Here is a 7074-nt window from a genome sequence, read left to right as displayed (position 1 = left end):
GCCGTCGATCAATTACATGTATGTGCCCCCCCCCCCCAAAAAAAAAAAAAAATATATATATATATATATATATATATATATATATAAATCAAACTCTGGCTACGGCCCTGGGCATCATTGACACTGCAGACTTTGCATCATTTCACGTGTTTAATGTGGGGATGTATAACTCCCTATGCCCCACAATTTACGAACTTTGGCTGTGCATGTTACTGTGTAGGTATTGTCACAACTTTTAGTAACAAATATGACATAAGATCTGACATTACTATGATCAATGACAAATGATCAATGCAGTTTCTAAATTTTCGGATTGCGATGTCGGCTACGTCAATTGCTTTGAAAGACTTAACTCCGTTTCGTTGACAATCAGCCGTAGACGAAAGACCTCATGCATGGCTGATTGTCAACGAAACGGAGTTAAGTCTGTTGTCAATTTTGCTTGTTGCTACGGCAGCCAGCCAGTGAAAACGAATTCGTTTTCTAAAATTATGAAAATGTAAGGGTTACTTTAAACAAACAGAACTTTGTCATTCCTTGCTCATTTTTCCTAATTGAGGTATCATATGAAAGGACAGAAACTCAACTTTCTAGAAATGTGATTTTCCCTTTGAAATGCAGATACCGTCCGCCAAATGACTTTATGGTTTCCTCTCTTCAAAATCATTTTAATCACTCATGCGTGAAATATGTATCATTTGAGTTGCATCAAATGAAAGGGGAGGATCTAAGCTTTCCAAATATGTGTCATTTATTAATTATAAATGTGAGTAAGTTATGATAAAACATCGATAATTCTCGGTTTCTTTTTTTCTGGGACGCTTCATGTGAGGATGTCCATTAAATATATGAAGCTTTTGACGTTGATTATCATGCGATATTAATGATCCACCTATTATGATAATTCTTGCATCCCCAATCAGTTCCACAACTTTAAACTAATTCTGTGGTTTCAGGGGCTCTTTGCAAAGGCGATACATATTTTCAATTTCACAGAAAATTTCACAGTGGATAGTTTCGTATAAGTCAGAATGGATTAATCACGTTCATCAGAAAAACTAATTTTCATTTCTTCCATTAGCAGATTATGGACTATGTACACTTATTTATTTCTTCCCTTACTCAAGAGAAATACATGAGAAAAATATCACTTTACAATTTTGTTTATTAAATTGAATTGACAAAATACTTGACAATGTCTAGTACTCATATTCGCCGAAATTATGTTTTTTGTAATACAAACAAATATATAATAAATTACTTTTTTTTTTTGGGGGGGGGGGTAATTTTCCCTTCTGAATCGTTATCCAGTCGCCAAAATACGATGCATAATTATGTTAAAGGGATAGATGATTTTTGGTATAGATGGCGCTACACAAAATAATTTGTTGTGAGATAATAACAAACTGAGTGTCCAATTTGAAAGAGCATACAATCCAATTGAAGAAAAACAAATCTTTCTTTGATCAAAATCGGTTCAGAGACGGCTTAAATATCCATAAATATAACCATTTCTAATATTTGTGGGGTCCCACACATATTGGATAATTTTTAACTAGCCGTAGAAAAAATGAGATAGCGCCTTATATGTTTTATTCCAGCCAATGCCAATGTTGGCTTTTTGTTGGCTTTTTGTTGTTGGTTATAATACGCACAACCAGCCGGTCCGAGGATTGTTATTATTATTGTTGTTATTATTCAAAATTAACGGTAATCTTATTTTTTGGAAAGTAGAGCTGAAGTGGTATGATCGGATTTAATCTAAATTCGGGGTCTAAAATTACCTTCATAGCAATTTTAGGTCCTAAAAGGGCACTAGAAATGTCTTGAATGAGAATAAGAGCAACTAGAAATGCAATCGTGTCACAACGATGTGCGTGCAATGACGCCATGTTTCTACATGTCAAACGAAGGAGCTACTCACGGACTATCTAGAGCAATATGTAAGAAGTCTGTAGCTTCTGTGATAGTGGATATAGTTAGGGCGAAAGAAAGGTCACCAAAACGGCCCGAAACGGAAAAAAATGGTGCCTTGACGGTCACGCATGAGGGTTTCCGGAGAACGAAGAATTCAGTGACCTTGAAGGAATGCTAGAGACTACGCCTACGAATTTTGAAGGGAATTGGAGTAGAGGAAGGGATCTAGAAAGGGCTCGCAAGCACTGCGTGCAAAACCAATAGGATTTGGTGCATGATGAACATGTTGCGACGCGTGCTTTGGCACGAACCGCCGCCCATACTAACACAACCGAATATTCAGTCTTAAAAAATGACGTCATGGCCGAAACGTGTTATAATAGGGCGGAAACTCGGCGGAATTCGTATAGTGACCCTTGTTCAAATGCGATTTACTCACAATTTTTTGGGTGAACATATACCATACTTGGTATCATTCGAAAGGGCACTTCAGTGCGGTCAGTTTGAAATCATTGCCATGAGCGCAAAACGTACTGCACGCATCAAACGCGCTATTACGTAAAGCATAGTAAATTCATAATTTTGGGCGATAACTTGGCGAAGAAGGCATTACAATTTACTAAACTTAGCAGACAGTTGTCACGTATATGGATACATGTGTCTGCCAAGTTTCATTGATGTAGGTATAAAGATCGCCGGTTTAAAGCAAGTTGAAGTTATTTCTCAATTTTCTTGAAAATGGCGAATTTGGAGGCAATTTTCTCAAATTTGGTCAAAGATAGGGTATATAATTTTGTATATGGCTGGAAAGGGCATATCTTCAAGTATCTAAATCCAAAAAAGGGTACGGGTTTGCCAAGCCATTATGGAGATACGGCCACAGAAAGAAAGCCAATTCCCAGAACTTTAGAGGGCGCTATTTATGTTTTGCATGGTCATTGGAGCATGAAATTTGACATGGCTATGTGCAATTATGAGATAAGGATAATGTGAGATTTAAACACAAAACGGAATTTATATGAGAAAGTTATGGCAGTTTTAGATTTTTAGGGGTCCATTTTTCAAGAATTTGAGAGATTTTTGACGGAGTCAGTTTACGATTTGAATTTTGAGTACGAAGATGGCATTTTGAAGGTCAAGTTATCCGTCGCAGATGAAAGAACATCCCTTAGACTATCTAGAGGAATTTGTTAGAAGTTTGTAGGATCTAGGATAGTGGAGAGAGGAAGGAAGAAAGAAAGGCCTTAAAATGGACCACAAACGGACAAAATGGCGCCTGGACGGTTATGCATGAGTGATTTCGTAAATCGAAGAATGTAGTGACCTTGATGAGATGTTAGAGACTATGCCTATGAAATTTGAAAGGAAAAGGACATGAGGAAAGCACCTAACTAGGAATAACAAACACTACGTGCAAAACGAATGGGATTTCTGGACGATAACGATAAGGAAAAGGAGAATATTAATGGGGCAGAATGTGAACGAAAACAAGGCAATGACGAAGGTTCGTCATTGCAATTACCATGCAGTTTGAAGGCATTTGCGGTCTTAAACAGGAACTCAACTGTGCCTTCAAGCCTAATGAGCTTTTAAAAAAAGTTCCTATATTTAAGTCGTTTCCTGTCATTTTGTATTGAATTGAATTTGTATTGTTTTATTTTAAAGGTACACCTAATCGGCTTCCAGATTCCTCCGACGTTATTTGTTCAGTACAGGAACGATGGCTAGAGGTCTCAGTCAGCCATTTCTCTGGAGGATTCTTTGCCTTCATTTGGGATTGGCTATTTCTGAGAGGCATAGTACTGTCATGCATGTCGTTTCTTCCCAGACTATTGCCTGTCTCCAAAAAACCAATACTGGAGGTTCGATTCGTCAGTAAGCCACATGGACAAAAATGGGTAAACGGACATTAACACCATTTTGGGGAGGGGGTGTATTTAAGCCGGATCACTGCAGAAAGGCTTTCATTATCCTGGCGACGATGGTGAGGATGTGGTGCAGTCCCATTTCAAAGTTATGTCGCAAGTTAACAGTTTTCAAGCTTGTCATATTAACAAAAATGGAGTACATTTATCACTTTAACTATAAGTATTTGTATGTTAAAAAGAAACGTTAAACTACTTCGGCATCTTTTGGTTCTTTATATAACGATGTTAGTTCTTTTTTTTTTTCCCGCTATTTTAGTCTTGGTCGTAACAATTCATCGAGCATGGTCTAGTGAAGATCTTGATATCTGAATTACATTTTTGACTTTACCTTGTAACTTTTCCACTTTCATAATATCAATCAACCGAATTTAATATCCCGATGCCCAAAATACAATTTTAGACACATCTATGACATCTCTACTGTGAATAGAAGGCCCTAGCCCTGTACTGTTCTGGCTGTTTCTCTCAATCGATGCCATTTTGGACGTCATCTTAGTTTCCCGATTTCTCTGACAGATAAAGCCCATTTTCACTGATCTAAATGAATTGATTGACCCTTGCAATCACATTTTATTCCTTTTTGTACACATGATTTTTCAGAACGATGTCCATAACATTAATGACTCCCGTTTCCAGCCTGTGAAGGGCGATGACGATGATATTGAGTTTCTGCAGGGAACACTAAAAGTCGCTTGCCAGCTGGGTGAGAAGAGTCCCAAATCCGAGGAACAAGTAAGCGTACTTCAATTCTCGGAATTACTACACCTAGTTAAAATAAACTAAAACAAGGGTCATGTGGAAACAAGAACTGTTCATGATAAAAGGTAGAACAATCAATGCAGAGCCAACAGCAGAAAATTTAAAACAAAGTGCCAAAGAACTCATCTGATGGTGTCATGGTGATACTAGACCAATTCATAGACCAATACGGTTCTAGGAATATATATATATATATATAATTAGATTCGAAACGATGGAATTGATTGGACAAAATTCGAAAATACAGACAATTTTTCTTCATTGTTTTAATCAGTACTCTCAACATCTGCGTTTTGGCTCATATTTAATACAATCATATATGCAAATTAATTATATAATCGGGCAATTTCCTCAGGCTATTCAGTTCAGCGACAAGAGGTCGCAAACGAAAGTGACAAAGTACTTTGAGCTCGATCTGACCAAGGAGAGTGAAGGGACATTAGTGACACTTGAAGTGGTTCAAACCTCTACACAGACGATTAAGTTCACCACACGTTTCGAAGGTAACATATTTCATGCAGATGTAATATAATAGCTGTTCTAATCCCTGAGTATCAATATATCATAGCTTATAACAAAGGACCTATTGCGCCAAAATTACATCCTATTGGTATTTTTCACGGTACAACTTAACCTGTGGTGTATAAACGGAACACAGAAATGAAATGATCTCTATATTGAAATAAGTAGTAGGTAAGGTTGAGCGACTTTACCCTCAAAACTTGATATCATGATGTACATGTAGGCCTATATTTATTGATTTTTATTTTGTATTATCATGACTAAGTTTTAACTTACACTGTCACTCATAAAGGTGGAAAAAAAAATTTACCCCAATTTATGGAATTATTTTAAAAATACTTTAAAAATAATAGATCTAGATAATAGTATACATTCTCAGATGTTATTGAATAATAATTTGCCAATGTGTGTTTTGCGTGACTGCTAAAGCATGTGTATGCTACTATGCTTATCAACTAGGGGACATACGCCCTTAAGTCATAAATGACAGTAATGAGGATTAATGCCCCACAAAAGGGCACTAATATAGCACATCGACATGGTTTTGATCATGGGGCCTCACAGTTACGAGGCCATTGCTTTGTCACTGAACCATGACTGTACGCAGCGGGGCTAGGGTAGGGGGGACTTTCCATAAATTTAAAAAAAGTCAGAAAATGCAATAGAAAATGCAATAAATTTTCAATAATTTATTGCATTTACCCCGGTTCCCAACATAACAAAATCTTCTGTGTGCCAATGCCTTGAGCCATAATGCATGGCCTTCCAGAGGATTTTTTTATGTTGGGGACCGGGATAAAATGCAATAAATTATTGATTTTGTTTGGATTTTCTGTTTTTTATTTTATTTATGGACACTGCCCCCTACCCTAACCCCTAGTAATACGTCATACGTGTGAAAGCATTCGTTCACGTAGATAACCCATATTAATATTTACTAACTCTTGAAACGTACGCGCAGGAAGCTCAGGAACATATACATGTAGAAAATATTGGGAGACTGTATCCAATAGACAATTTAAAAAAACAAATGTTGTGCATATAAAAAAAGTTTCTTCTGTAACTAGTTGTGAGGGAACAAACGAGGTCTGGTATTCTGAGCACGATCTTATGTCTAAACTGTGTTAATTGTATCTTTATACAACAATCGGTGTTCTCAGACCTCTTTCTATCTTAGATTTTATTTTTGGTTTCTTATCAATCTATTACTTCTTGCTTGCTCAATACAATTATACACTTGAAACGCGCGGGCTTTACGCTCATGTCCATCTTATTTAACATGAAAAATCAAAAAGGTTGAAAAAAATAAGAAGCTATTTCATCTCTCTCTCTTTCTCTCTCTCTCTCTTGAGCCCCTTTCACATCGGATCTGCGTAGAGTTGCGTAGTGTGGCGTACCGAGTACGCCGCAGTTAGGCTGCGTATTCATGAACAAAATGATGCTTCGGCGTAGTCCCTGCGTAGGTTATGCGTAGGCTGGCGTACGATGGCGTATGGTTACGTACCCTGTGCGTATGCACCGCGTACCTACGGCGTATGCAATTGGCGTACATACGCGTACGCTTGCGTATAACAGGCGTAGGGTTGCGTACGCTCGGCGTAGTTGGTTAAGCCCCTTAAGTGAGTTAGAATATCGCTACGGTGATTCTCAGAATACCGATATTCGTTTCTGATTTTGTCGCCTAGTGATATATGGTTGATTTCATCATATTATTTAGATTTTTTGGATAGGGGAGGGGGTAAAAAGTATAAATCAATTAGTGTAGACGAAACACAATTACGTCATAAAATATCTCTCTCTTATATTGTTTGTATTTTTGCATGACTGTTTGAAATACATCGAATGAAAATTATACAGTTGACGTAGCAGTAAGAAATCATAATCTAAATTTTAATTCCACCTGTCGAGAATTATAAGAATCATGGTAGATACATCCTTTTAGCTATCA

Source organism: Strongylocentrotus purpuratus, unplaced genomic scaffold (assembly GCF_000002235.5).
Source record: "Strongylocentrotus purpuratus isolate Spur 01 unplaced genomic scaffold, Spur_5.0 spur5_contig_850, whole genome shotgun sequence".
Lineage (NCBI taxonomy): Eukaryota > Metazoa > Echinodermata > Echinoidea > Camarodonta > Strongylocentrotidae > Strongylocentrotus > Strongylocentrotus purpuratus.
Note: the sequence above shows the minus strand (reverse complement) of the source record.